The sequence below is a fragment of the Dromaius novaehollandiae genome, chromosome W (genome assembly GCF_036370855.1).
Source record: "Dromaius novaehollandiae isolate bDroNov1 chromosome W, bDroNov1.hap1, whole genome shotgun sequence".
NCBI classification, from domain to species: Eukaryota; Metazoa; Chordata; class Aves; order Casuariiformes; family Dromaiidae; genus Dromaius; species Dromaius novaehollandiae.
Window position 1 is genome coordinate 23,921,433 of NC_088130.1, and position 14,583 is coordinate 23,936,015.

Sequence of the window (14,583 nt, forward strand, 5' to 3'; positions counted from 1 at the left end):
AGCATGCTGTGACAGAGTGGACATTTTGATCTCTGAGAACTTTCTTCACATTGCAGAAAATAACAGTGACCTCTTTGGATCTTTAAACTACAGTCTGGGTAAAAAGAAATGAACAGAGAGATGAATTTAATTTCTGATCTTTGTCCAGCAAATCTCAACATTTTAACCTTATCTCTGTAGTTGAGACATCTGAAGGAAAGCGTCTAGGGAGAGCTCCCAGGTGGTGACTCGGCACTGGCGCTCTGCGTGCCCTTTCAGTCATCGCGGTCTCACGGCTCAGCTCATAGCACAGTATTATTTAGAGTAGAGCTCCAATAGTTTTCCACATATGCTCCTTCCATTTCCTTCATGACAGGTACAAGCCTGACATGTTTTTCTGTACGAATGCTCCTCAACACTATCCATCTCGCTCTGTGAAGAAAAAGCATCTTTAGGCAGAGTTTTTAATGTCCCTGTATCTTTCAGTGTGTGCTTTCTCCAAGGTAGGCGGTTGCAGATATAATTTGTAGTCTTCACTATTTATTTCCTTAACTAGTTGCTTTCCTGACTTTTCTGGTTATTATTAATTAATAATGCTACTGCTTATGAGAGTCGGAAAAAATAGGTTAGATATTTGCTTCTGAGTCCAACATAGGAGCTTCTCCTGCTGGGGAGAGGGAGTCTCCTTAGTGCATACCCAGCAAAAAGTGGTTAATTCGTCCTCTACATTGTAAGTTCACAGAGTGGCACTTTGTTTACTGCGGAGCTGAGCTGAAACATTTCAAAACAGTGTTCACTTACATGCATCTTCAGCAAACATTGCCTTTTCTTTCAAAACTAAGTTGCTTTTTTCCTGTTATCACCCCCTTTCTTTTGACTTTGCTTGTCTCCCTGTCAGGGTCTGTGGGTAGGACACAAGGACCGACCCTGCAAATGTATTTTTAGTTTTGCATTTCATTGAAAGCGTAAGACGTTTTGGAGGTTTGTAATGAGAACTTAAAAGCTAGGCAGCTGTGGCTTGGCAGCCCTAGAAATACTGCGCGCTGGAATTTTGAACTCACTGAGCGGTTCAGAAAACGTCTCTGCTGAAAAATGTAACATGCTTTATGTGCCTGTGCTACAGCAGTTGGAGGAAAGTCCTGATACTCTGAATGGTTTATATTACTTTGCATAACTGGCATCACAACCTTTGTTTAACATTCAAGTAAGATTAGGCAGATAAAGAAAGAAGGCAAGAGAGAGGAAAACTTAAGCAAGCTATGGTTAAGGCAGTCTAAAGGTCAAAATTGTAATATTAAATAAATCTTACATGGTTTTATAAACCCTAATTTATTGTCTATGTGCAACTGACATTTTAGCTCTTGGTTTAATACCAAGCACTTCAAAGTATTCTTGTAGAAGAATAGTCGATAACCCTCTTACACAGTATAATTGGAATTCTGCATGTTAGAACATTTGGTTTCTGAAAGATTTTTGTAAATGTTAATAGCTGTCTTTTAAAATGGTGTAAGTGTGAAATGCTATGGAAAGCAAAGGTTTAAATGTCACTGTGTCTATAATTTTCATATTGTAAAAACTAAATAAGTTTTTTGGAATGAAAGCCTAAAGGCCTGCTGCAAGTTTGAAGATACAAACCAGCTCATTATTAGTTTGTTGAAACTGATATGACAGACACATTTTTGTAAAACTGTGTGAGTTTTAGGCTAAAGTGTAGAGCTGAACATTTAACTGTCTGGCAGTGTTATTACTGCAGATTCTTCCTATTTACTGGCACCCACGATCTGAGTATGAATAATTCATGGTGATAAAAGGATTTAACTGGAGAGCCTTCCTGAGTCTCATCAGAAATATTCTCCTCTTATGGATCCACTGGCACTTGGGGTGAAAAGCTACTCACCCTTTTTCTTGGTTGAGCATTATCATTTGCATCCACTAGCAGGGAGCTGTGGTACGTGAGTAGGAACGTTTGGGTTATTTTCTTCCGGGGGTTCTGTGCCTAACTGGAATGGAAAGCACAGATGTTTGAAGCCACAGGGTGGAGAGTTTTTCCATTTGCTTAGGTGAAGAATGGAGTCATGAATTTTGGATTACTGAGATTTGAAAAAGCAGGTTTTCATAACCTAACCCTCTAAAATTCTCCTTTAAAAGAGTAAATAGCACAGTAATAACCATGCCACAGAAGAAAGGGGAGAGGGGGTGTCATTGTTTATGTCTTCTTTATTCCATTGTTCTGAAATACAACTTAAGAATAAAAAGGTAGTTCAGGACAACCACAGTCTCAGCACTTTTTTGAGAGTTACCAAGGGTATCGGTTTACCATCCAGCCTGTCTAAATCAGAGGGACAACAGCATTTATGAGAGCAAAAATACATTATAAAGAGCAGGTAACATAAACAAAAATCATGCCAAGAACGCCTTGTCCTCACATGCGGGTTTTAGGAAGCCAAAACAATCTTTCCCTCATGTACTGTAATAATAAAGATTTACTTCAAACAAAACAAGATAAGATAATGTTTGTGTGCTAAAGGAAAGGACTCTTTAAAGTCTCATTGCAAAGTCTGTGATCCCTTATTCCCTAAGCTGATTTCTTTAAGCAGTAAACTTATTTACAAGGTTGCTGTTAAAAGAGTGTGTCAAAAGTTTCCACAATTTTGGCACTCACATCTCCATCCAGGAAAAAAAGCCAGGGGCAGAGAGTGCATCCTACAGCAGGCAGGTACAGCGCAGAGGCCAGGGGCCCGCTCCAGGGCAGGACTCCCAGAAACTGTAGTTCACCCCTTTAGTGCAGCAGAAAAACTCCTGCTGCTTGAGTCGTCGGAGGTCACTAAGCGCTACCAGTCCAGAGAAGGGAATGGGATCACGTTGTGATGATTTTGGTCATCTTGTGCACTCTTCAGGTCTAAAAAGTCTGGGAGTAGCGGGGAAGTGGGGGGAGAGAGAAAGGATAATGCACCTGGAAGGTATCAGCATGAAGCGGGAGAGAAAAATGATATTCCAAAAGACCGGAATTAGGGTACTGTCAAAAAATCTACAGCTTGGATAGGAAGACTGGGTTTATTGATATTCTTGTTCATGGCTTCCGGCTGCTGACTGCTGTCTTGCTTCCAGGCAGTGCAGCGCCTGGGTCTGTTCTTGTGTGCAGGAGATAGGTTGTCCTGCTCCTTGCTCTAGAAATTGGCAGCAAGTAATAGAAGGAGCAAAGAGGTTATAAATAATTTTGTGAGGTATTTTGTGCCTTGTGTCTGCTGGTCTAGAAAAGTGAAACTCTGTCAAACAGAAACTGGAGCATGGCTATGTTAGTCTATATTTTATGAAAGCTATTGCCTAGTCAATAGGGAAAAACCTGAGAGTTTTGTTTTTCCATTAAAGGCTATTTAGGACAGCAAGAGTCCCAGTTATTAGATTTTTTTTGTCTGTGTTTAAAAGGGCTGAAGGTATATTTATTTTCAATTTACAGAAAAAGTATTTAATATTCCTATTCTGTATTCATATAATAATTCTAGGAATTTACAGCATTTGAAAATATTATATTACTCATCTTTAAATTCAAGCTTCTTGTCTTGTAGAATGGTCCATTTTCTCCCTTAAGAATAAAAAAAGCAATATCAGGAACATAAAAGACAGCAGCTGGCACCAACTCTCTTATTTACAATAACAATGGAAACCTTAATCACCTGCAGAGTCCAGCAGGCTAATATGAATGTACAGTAAATTTTAGCTGAAGTATATTATATTAGAAAAGGACATTTTTTCATTTTGCATCCTGAATGATGCATGGTTTTATGATGCCATTTCTCAATCTTTGTATTTTCTTCTTCTTTTTTTTTCTTTTAATTTCCATCTTTTCAGTCAAAGGAAATCATCAAGTGACCTTGAAATCTGCACTGGCATTTTCCTGGCAGAGAAAGAAGCTCTCTTTTCTCATTTGCAAAAATGAATAGCAATTTGATCATTCTTAAAACTTCTAAAAGGTTAATTATGCTCTTTCCATGAGTACTGAATAAAAACCTGCTTTATCTCTGCCTAAATGAAACCCACAGGGCTCCCATTCCCTCTAACCCTGCTTGGAGACCGAATCCTGCAAGCTGTCAATTAACTCCTATCAGCTCATAGATCTGTGTGAGCTGCAGTTGATTTTCTCATCCGAAAACTATGACAGCTCTCATTTGCCAGAGCTGTTGGGTGACTTAAAAAAAAATTCACAGCAGGAACGTGTTATCTGGCTGTGGGCTTGGTGGATACAGAAGGAAAGAATGAGAAAGAGAGAAGCAGAAAGGTCCCGGGTTAGCGAAAGTTCATTTCTAGCTCTAAGATTTCTGTCTGGTTGCAAAACCCCACTTGAACTCGAATTGCATGTTTCAAGCAATAACAGAAGCTGAACATGGTTTTGTACTATGGGCATGATTCCTTGAGTGATTTTTTTTTCTTTTTTAATATTACTGTATTGCAGCAGCCAGCCACCAAGGAGATGATACTGGCAGGCGATAGAATTGGTAGAACAGAAACCCCAACGTTACACATTTACCCAGCTGGTATTATTTCCTGGTTGTAAAATGGCTTTTTAATTTGGAAGTGAGAATAGTAACCTGAAAGGGAAAGACTGAGAGGCTGTATGAACATTGTTCCACTTAGCTCGAAATAAGAGTAATGCTATTTTGAAATGAAACGAGAGAAAGCAAAAAAGTAAAAGATTGAGCTGAGCATTTGGTGATCACTATATTTCTGCCTGCTTATTTTAGTTTTATAGTTCAGGGTCAGCTCTGGAGGAGTCAGCTACTACAACTTGCAACAAAGTCAAAGGAACTTGTCCTGATGGCTCTGCATGTGTTAGAAGCCAGAGTTAGAGTAATTAATTTTAGAATATAAATCGATGGTGCTGCAGTTAGCACATGGCTGGGACTCAGGAAGCCGGGTTCGGTTCACGGCTCTGCTTTGACCTTTGGAAAACTGTTCGTTCTCCCTGTGTGATATTAGTGAGTCAGCTGCAAATATCAATGCCTACTCTTCAAGGCAGGCAAAATAACAGCTCGTGTTCATGACAGTATCCACTCCTACAAGATACATCATTCAATTTTCTACAGAAAAGAACAATAAAAATTACAAACCTTTACTGGAAAAAGAAAGACATTGATCAGTCTATTTTATTCCTGTCTTCTGTAAATTTAAGATGCAAGCCTTTGGGACAGGCATGATGACATCTTATCTTGCTGGAAGTGCTTACATGCCACCCCTCCTAAAAAAATAATAAATTTAGTAATCTTTATATGTGAAAAATGAATTTGAGAGCCAATGAAAAACTAATTAATCAGGATGTTGCTCCATATTTATATATATCCCTATAATACTCACTCTCTTTCTCAGCACTTGCTGATTTGCCAAAGCTGTCACCAGGTAAATCATTCTTGACATTGCAGTCAGCTGAGCGAGCTCGGCACTGTGCAGGATGGGTTTTCTGCGGTAAGTCTCTGTGTTGCATTAGACTTTTGCTCTGACTGGAATGGGAAAAGCCTCACTGTTGTTAGAAGGGCCAGGATTTCATCTCCAGAATTATTAACATCAGTAGATGGCAGATTCCTGGACAATTTACAACTTTGGAAAATCAGACTCAACTGGTTAATAGAGTGGAGGAAATAATCTTTATATAAAGGTGAGCTGAAAGTTAACAATGTTCAGCATAACCTTTGCAAGCACCCACAGTGTAATCTGGTTATGTGCTACCTGATTTTTGGGAAGCTATACAATTCCATTTTAGCTTTACAGTTCATCTTTAAAAAAAAAAAAAAATCAGTATAGCTACTCTGATTTTTTCAGCTGTAATCTAACTAGCAAGGTGGTATACAATGATTGATTTTTTTTGAGAAGTGTCTGAAATAGATTGCTATATGGTACATTAAAATGCCTTTGTGAGGCTTTATCTCCTTTTCATTATGCAGTAGAGCAAAAACTCAGCGTATCATGGAATATATGTTGTTTAAATGGCAATATTCTGCCACTTCTTTAAAAAGATCTAAGGAACGCTGCAAATTCCCAATGATTTAATTATGTTTTAAATATCAAGAAGCTTTAGTGAAAAGTTTTAAACCATCTTAATCATGCTATCAAGATTACCTAGCACAGAGAGAAAAATGGAAAACCTACAAGGCAGTAAGTAATTTAAAAAGTGGAAATATATGTGAAAAATTCAAGGATTGTCTGAGCTAATTTCGAGGTGCTAATAAGAAACCTCAAGAAATGATTATCTTACACTGTCCACAGAAACACCTATTGTAAAAATTAAAAAAAAAAAAAAAACCTCTTGGAATAAAAGAACACAACTGACAGCACAAAGTCACTGAAATATGTAATCATGTCAGAATATCCAACCAGAAACTGGAGCTTATGAGGTAAAACCATTGAGGACTTAGTAAATACTCTCCGGCTTTTATTTGTCCCACTGTTTGTTTATAAGCTTTTATCTATTTTCTCTCTTTTGAAATCCTTCCTTTTCCTCTGATACCTTCATGAAGGCCTTGTGTTTTCCTTCCTAGCCTTTGGTCATCCTTCTTTTCTGTTCCTTTCTGTCACAGTTTCCTCAACCACAGTATATTTGGCCCTGGCTACTTTCTTTGGGATAATAAATGTTTGGTTTTCATTCAGAGTCATCATACTTCAGACTGCTCAGTGATGTAACAACTACGTTTGTAATCAATGCAATAGCAAGCGACAGGAAATTTAGAAGAATATGGGAAAAACATCAAATACTTCAATGAGGTAAGTGCCTCAAGGCTTCATTTGCCAGAAGCATGTGGGTCGTTGGTGTTGTAGGCACAGCTCATTTATTAGTGATATGATTTTTGGGGCCTGTCCAGAAAACAAAACCAAAGGTAGTGCGGTCAGAATGGTATAGTCAACCGAAGAAGGCTGTTTCACCAAGTTGGGAGCAAATGAGGGGGCTGAACTGGCAGAAATGTCCAAATGGTTCATGGGAGACTCAACTGGACAGCTCATGCCATAAGTGAAGCTGCACTTTTCAAGAGAAGGCTTGACCTCTACCAGATGTTTTAAACAGCAAAGGAAAATAATGTATATAGGGGGCATGAGAAGGCTATTTTTCTGTGGAGAATAGTATTTTCTGACGACTTAGGCCAATCCAATAATTCTTCCCATCACAGATAAACTGGTGTTGCACTGGAGTTTTCAGTTGGCTTTGCCTGGGCAGGAAGACCTCAACAGCCTGCATCTGGAAGCAGCACCGTAGCTCCTGCGCTCTACCGCTGGCTGCAGTGCCCTTGTCACCAGTGTTCCCAGCTCTTTGATTTAGCTGTTTGATTGGCAGGTGGGTTGAACTGTCACTTTCTAGGCTCCCTGAGGCCACTCCTCCAGTATTAGATGTAGTTGCATTTCTTTTTGCAAAGAAGTTTTGAAAAGCCCCCACTGCCCTGAAGTGACGTAACCCTACATTCCCTGGCCTGTGAAATCAGCATTTACTCTGCTTTTACCCTGGAAGGTGCGGCAGAATTTGGAAATAAGAGCTTATATTCAAAGTTTGTTGTAACAGGAGATGCAGTGCATCCACAAAGACCTGTGCTTGTACGCACCTACCAGGTGTGTACAAAGACTTGTACGAGCAAGTTTCAAATGTTTACCAATATATATGTTCCAGTGCAAAACCACCTTTTTGCTGAAGTTTAAAACGCTAGTGCACACCATTTTTTTAAATGTGCATACCACTTTTTGAATGCAAAGTAGGAATGGATGAACCCCAAGAACATTTCTGGGAGGGTTCACATAACAGAATGATGGTAAGTTCACTCAACTCTTCTGCCAATGGCCAACTATTTTTTCTGACAATGGTTTATGTACTACTCCATGTTTCTAATAAATAACTAGATTTGTGGAATGTATTAAGGATGTAATCAGCTTGGTATTTGAATTACATTTCTATTCAGCTCCCATTACAATCAGTATAAAGATTCCCTCTGATTTCAGTGAGAGCTAGATAAGACCTGGAGCACTATTTTTTTAAAGTAATGTTAAATGTTGCTGTTCATTGACATTGTTTCCCAGACACCAGCAATTGTTCACTGACCCAGATGTGAACTTGTATTTTTTTCTGTCTCTGTTTATAGAGGCCCATTCTCGGTCATGCTTATCTGCCCTAGTCACAGAGACCTGTTTAACTTGCTGAGAAGTTGTGATGGACCAAATTAGAAAGCCTGCAGAAAACTGTTTATAGCTGAGTCTGTCAGAATGAGTATTAAAAAAAAAAGACAGAGAAATAATATTTACATAGAACAGGGACTGCTACTTTACTGTTCCTACTTCTGTGCCGTTACTCAGCTACAGGAAAGGAGGTTAGTACTCGGGAGGAGAAAAAAACCAGCTCACTAGATGCTGAAATAGGTGGCCATTCTCATCAGCCTAGTACTTGCACCTGACAAGGCAAGATGATAAGTTTTGCAGAGCTTGGGGTTCGTTTCCAAATTCCTGCCCACACTTTTGAGCAATGTTCATCCTTGCAGGACTCGGAAGCCATTTCCCCTAGCAAAGGAATCCAAAGGTTTGTGTCAAGCTGATAAACAAAGGTGGTGAAAGCCAGAAAGGAAACAGAAACGACCAAAAGAGGGGTCATTCCTATCTGCAGAACGCAGCCTGCTGCTGACGTGATGGTGATGATGATAATTTATGAAGACATTTTGTAGCACAGCCTTTTCAGCCACATTTGGGTTCTATATGAATTTTCTCTTATTCACATAAACATTGCTAACAGCAAAGCTGTGTGATGTTTCAGCCTTTCAGTGCTAGTTGTGTTTGCAACAGGGTTGCAACCCTAAAAAAAGGTGTATGTGCAATGACCTTAAAAACTTGCTGACTTCAGTGGAGTTACTTTGCATGTGTAAATGAGTGCATGATTTTTCTCCTCCATTATTCACTGTATGCATGTTCAGAATAATTAGGGACAAATGTCCTAAAGCTCTCAGGCAATATTTGAGTTCAAACACCAAAGAACCTTTCCCATTCCTTTTGTTCATGTTGCAACTATCTTTAGATGATGTATGAGTGTTTTTTAAATGAATGTGAAGTTACAGAAAAGTATGAGCTCACTAGCAAATAGGTAGTTTTCAGTCTAAAATCTGCACAAGATGTAAATTTTATCACGAATAAAAGAACAAGTTAAAAAGCAATTATTTATTCTCCACTGACAGAGGAAATGTCATCAGCTCCAGGGTAGGTTTTGTTTTCAAAAGGGTATAAAAATGATCATCAGTGTGGTCAGCCTTGCCTGGAATTTTTGGAGGCTTTTCTTGAGTTGTTCCGCAATGCAATGGGACTCGGGAACAACCCCAGTGCTCTGTCTCCATGCTCAGTACGGTCCACTGCTAAGTGAGCCCCCCCCGTTTCCCATCACAGCCACTGTAATGGGGGATCTTTCTCTGCTTATACAGCGTAAAGCATTTGAACACCTTGGAGTAGCATTTCCCTTGTCTGTCTTGTACATTGGTATAGGATTCTGTCTGTTGGAACGTCGGTCACAGACCGCAGAAAGTACATTTCTCCTCTGCTGAAAAGTAGTTGGTCGACTGTACCGCAAAACATCCCCCTTGCCCATCAGGTATGTAGTGACACACTTGGAAGCAGCTGCTGCATGAAGTGCGAAGTTTGAAATGACACAGTTGTCTGGGAGGGTTTTTTAGCCATCAAAATGTAACCATCTTTTTGCACAAAAGCTCTTCCATATACAACAGGATTCTGTCTTTAAAGAATAGGCAGGCATGTATTATTTTTAGACTAGGACAGTGATAAATGCACTGGAGATGCAACACGGCCTCTTGGAAGTTGTTCCCATGTAGGCAAGAGGAAAGTGTCACATGGCATTAGGCACCAGGACATAGACTGTGTTCTGGGCTATGGAGAAAATTGATTGTAATCTTCTGTGAGTACATTTACAATAAAGTTTTTTGGCAAAACCATTAATTTGATTGGACATACTGACTACTGTGCAAGCCACCTCTGTTTGCAACTTCTGCAGACAGCACCTATATCTTATTAAATTCCTATGCTGTAAGAAATACCGCTAAAAAACAAATTTTAATGGTTATTTTGTAACGGCTCTGAGTGAGCATTGGCAATCGTATTACTTCTTCACAGGAGCTAGATAGCTTGAATGAAACACTCAGGGAGGCTGTGCATCTGTGAAAGATAGGTTACTGAATTTAAATGATTCAGCACAATCGTTAAAATTCCTGAAAATGTCTGCAAGTCATTGCACACAGATATTTTCAGATTACCCCTTGAATACAGGAGGACTGGCAATGAAGAAAAGAGATGGCTGTGAAAAGATTGCCAGAAAGCCTTTCTCCGTGACAAAACCAGCCCCAACTCTGGAGTTGCAAACTACCTTTTCGTGCTATTTAGGGCTTATGGTTTCAAGAGGAATAAATGGCACATACTGAGGAAGGCCAACCAGTGTCGCATTAATGACCCGATACCAAACATTCTTCATACTCAGGCTAGTCTGACTGGCATGCAGATTTGTTTCATAAACAAAAAGTAGTGTTTTCTCTCTAAACAATTCATTGTGAGCAATTTGTCATTGCAAACAGCTTCTGGCAGTCGACCAATTCCTTTCAGAGAATCTTTCTCTAAACCAACTGGCCATTAAAATCTCTCCTCCCAACAATGGCTCTGATTCATTCCCAATGAATAATTTGCTGGGATTGCTGGATTTGCTCTATGAGATGGTATAAAACTTGTATGTCATAAGCAAAATTGTTAGCACTAAGTTACCATTTAATTGTCTTTCTCCTCCTCTAAATAAGCTTGGGTCATTTTTTAATTCTTCCTCTTTCATGGTTAGGGTCTGAACCCACCGCATTTCTTAAGGCCAAAAAAAATTTGTCTGACTAGAGCTGTTGACTGGCCTTAAACACATGTACTTCAGATTTTAAGTCATTATTTTCTTTTCATCACATGAAAAAAAAAGCTAGCAAAGCCCACAATGGGGGAGAATAATTCAGATTTACACTTACTGCAAATACAGAGGAAGAAAATGTAAGCATTATGATAAATATAAGATCACAGATTATTGAAAACATGTAAATAGAGATTAACAGAGTCTACTCAGTTCACATTTGGGCATTTACCAACTTCTAGCATGGAACATTAAACAGAAGAATATATCAGTATTTACCTTCTTAAAATGTTAACGTACACTTTATATTCCTTTCTCTTACTTGTTTTTCTCCCTCTCAGTCAACAGATTATTTATTCCTCCATTGATTGCAAATGTTAGTAATAGCTATTACGTATGTTGAGTCAGATAGAGTTATTTTGGTTTTATGTGTCATCTACCTCTGTAGGAAAGACAGCATGAAGTTGAAGGCATTGGATTGGGAAGTGGAAATTGTGAAATTCAGCTCTTACTGCCATGGTGATCAATTTCTGTTCAGTTCCTGTTGTCCTCTGTAATCTGGAGGAAGTCACTTCTGCAACCTGTAACTTTATTTTCTCATCGGAAAAATGAAGACACTAATCTTTCTGGTCTCACAGGCACTGTCCAATGCTAACCTCACTGGTGTCTATGAAGACTGTAGATAATTTGGTGATGAGAACAAAGGAAAGGACTGTAAAAATGATAAAAAGTAAACTGTGTGAAGGAGGAATTGATTTTAACCATAGCCATATTTCCTGTCAATACTGACGTATTAGTTTCATTTTCCATTAGCTCTAGTTGTTTTATTTAAACTAAAAAAGTAACCTCCCAAACAGTGTTTAAGCAGTCTTATTTATTGGACTATTTCTAGGCTCCAAGGGTTGTACAGAGGCTTAGGAAAGTTTATAGACTTACAAAGTGTTATTCTATGAAGAAGTGATGGCCAAGTTTTATAAAGAACTTTCATGCTTTTAGTTTGAGGTAGTGCTGCCCTGGTTTCTGATACCACCCTTGTTTAATGGAAACTAGACAGATTAGGGACTCTAGGAGCTTCCCTGAATATGTATACAAAATGGGTCTCTCTGTTTCGGTCATATAGACTAAAGAATGCAAACATCAGAAGTAATGGATGGCAGGATAGTTGTATTGGATAAAGAGGAAAAAAGGCAAGCCTAAGAGAATATTAGTTTGCTAGTGGGTTACCCCAGTGTTCCCAGATGACCACATCTAGCTTCTGATGCCTCAGAATGTCACCTTTGTTAGTCAGCGTGAACAACCAGTACTTCCGAAAATCTAGTTTCCTCTCAGCTTTCAGTGTTGAGAGCTCATGTTGTTGGAAAATGCGTTTCTCAATAAGGAAGAGTCTTACATGTCCTAAGGAGTCCAAACAAAAGATAAAAGCAAGATGAGTAGTCTCATAAATAAATAAACAGGTCAGCACAGACATTGCATGATATTTGGATGATTTCACTTCAGCTTGGCCCAGTAGCTAGGCTGTCCTTTCCTAATATTTCTGTGACCCTTACATGCTAATATACAATACATCGCCAAGAATGCCCTGAAGTGCTCAGGAAAAACAGTTGTAGCACAAATACTCTCCCTGCCAAATACACAATCTGTGGAAGCTGGGCCCTTGAGAATATTGCCCTGTCACAAGATACATTCTGTTTCCACTCTCTAGGACTTAAAATTGTATTAATTGTGTGGTCTTATATCCTCTCTCACTACTGCAGGCAAAACTTTGATGACCCGAAAGACTGTCTGGTATTCAAGACATATTTGCTATCAGTTTGGAAGCACCATCTTCTTTATCATCACTCACTCCCCAGCGCTAATCAGAGGATTAAGTTATTGACTTAGCTATGTTTTCTCGATACCAGTGTGTAAGCTGATGCAGAAGATGTGTACAAGGAGTGCAATGCAAGCGAGAGAGGACAAGTTATATTGTCATGTGTGAACCCTGGCTGCGCAAACACTTTACAAGCGTACAAGAACATGACATTTCTAGATTCACCTATGAAAGGTCTTATTTGCACATCTGTTTGTGTGTTGCAGATGCTATTTAATTGTAATCTCTGTTTTATGAGATTACACTGTAAATTATCCAATTGTTTGGGAGGGTTTCTAGGTCACCATTCACAGCGATTTAATATTCTGGGACCAGACCAGAGGGAATTTGATGACTTCTGTGCCATCAGTTTTAGTTTCCTGTTATCATTTTTGTAAATGGCAAAGGAGAGGGAGGAAGGGATGAAGGAAGCAGGAAGGATGCACTTGAAAACGGTAAGGTTTTTCCCTGTGTTATTTCTGTGGAATTTCCAGGACTTCACTGTGCTAATGAATAGGCATCTCTCCAATTCCAGCATAACGAATTTTTGAATAGCATATACCCCGCTGTTCATGTGCCTACATGTCCTTCGGTTAATCTTTCTTATCTGCCATCGGTAATCCAGAACATATATTATCTCTTCCACGGGTGCAGATGCAGCTTAGATCCAAAAGCACTATCTGTACCTAGGACTGGAAGCATGAGGCAAGGGAGGAAGCCATCAGGAGCAGATAGATCGTTAAATGTATCCTCACTGAGTGAGCTCAGACCAGTGACTTGATAACATCATCCTGCTGGGTCTGAGGCGAATCCAAGCAAAACTCCTACTTTTGCATGTCTGCCACGTGACAAAACCATCTAATTTTCAGATTTTTCTTGTACTGAAAGTGAACATCAGTCAACAAGATTTTGGAGAGCTAGCGGGGTGCAGATAAGGTCAAGCACGATGTTAACGTAGCTTTTCCTCCTTCCTGTTGTGTCATATGTTAGCTGTTATTACGTCATGGGCCAAAGTACCTGAAACAAGTTGTGTTCTCCCTGCCATACTACAGCAGTAACAGACAAGAAAAGGTAAGATAGTATGGAAAATGAAGATTTAAAAATTTCTCTTCCCTTTCCTGGGCACTGGCCAGTATGTTATTCCCATGTCTAGAGCAGGTATGCATGTGGGTATCAGCAATTAAGAATTTCAGAAACAGGGACAACCAAATGAGTATCCATTTAATGTCCTGACATTTTGGTAATGTGTTTTTTAGCAAGAGTTATCAGATTTGCAAAGCAGTTGCAGTGTTTCATTTGGCTAAAATTCTCCACCTCTGGCCTCTGTCTGTCTGTTTGGGACATTTGTCCAATATGTTAGACTAATTCAGCGTGCATGGTGAGTGCCTCACTATGCCCGCCTTGGTAGGCTTCATTTTTGTAAGCATTGGCCATCTATCTCATAGGTCTGGTGCGTCCTGCTGCACTAGATTTGCTATGAATGCAAGCTGTGGGCATGGTCTCCCACATCGCTTGCTGCAGTTCCAGCTGGCTCAGTCCCATTTCCCTCTGTTGATCTGGACAGGGGATACGTTTGCCTTTGAACCGTACTTAACTGGTTTGCGACCCCATGGTTTGCAAGCTATAGGTTGACCACCTCTGGCATAATTTATGACGTGACATGCACCTTATTATTCTCATCTCCTCTGTGTGATATGGATCCCTGACTTGCTGGGAATGTAAATTAAATACAATCAGTATTATTACATCTGCCTTTCATTTCACAGGCTTGATCCTTGATGTGTGGGTGTACGTGTACCATGGGTACTATTTTTTTTACCTTGTGTCCATAGTCCTTTCTAGTAATTCCACAAGATATCTGTAA

At 39.4% G+C, this 14,583-nt stretch overlaps 1 long non-coding RNA gene across 1 annotated transcript in view; it reads left to right on the forward strand.

Moving 5' to 3' along the window:
• The window catches only part of LOC135324244 (uncharacterized), a 34,035-nt gene extending 20,129 nt beyond the window's left edge, over window positions 1–13,906 (forward strand). Inside the window, exons 5-7 of the long non-coding RNA XR_010385610.1 lie at window positions 6,616–6,729; window positions 7,131–7,294; window positions 12,625–13,906. This is a non-coding gene — a long non-coding RNA (uncharacterized LOC135324244). The remainder of the gene's footprint in view (window positions 1–6,615; window positions 6,730–7,130; window positions 7,295–12,624) is intronic.
• The last annotated feature ends 677 nt before the right edge of the window (window positions 13,907–14,583 follow it).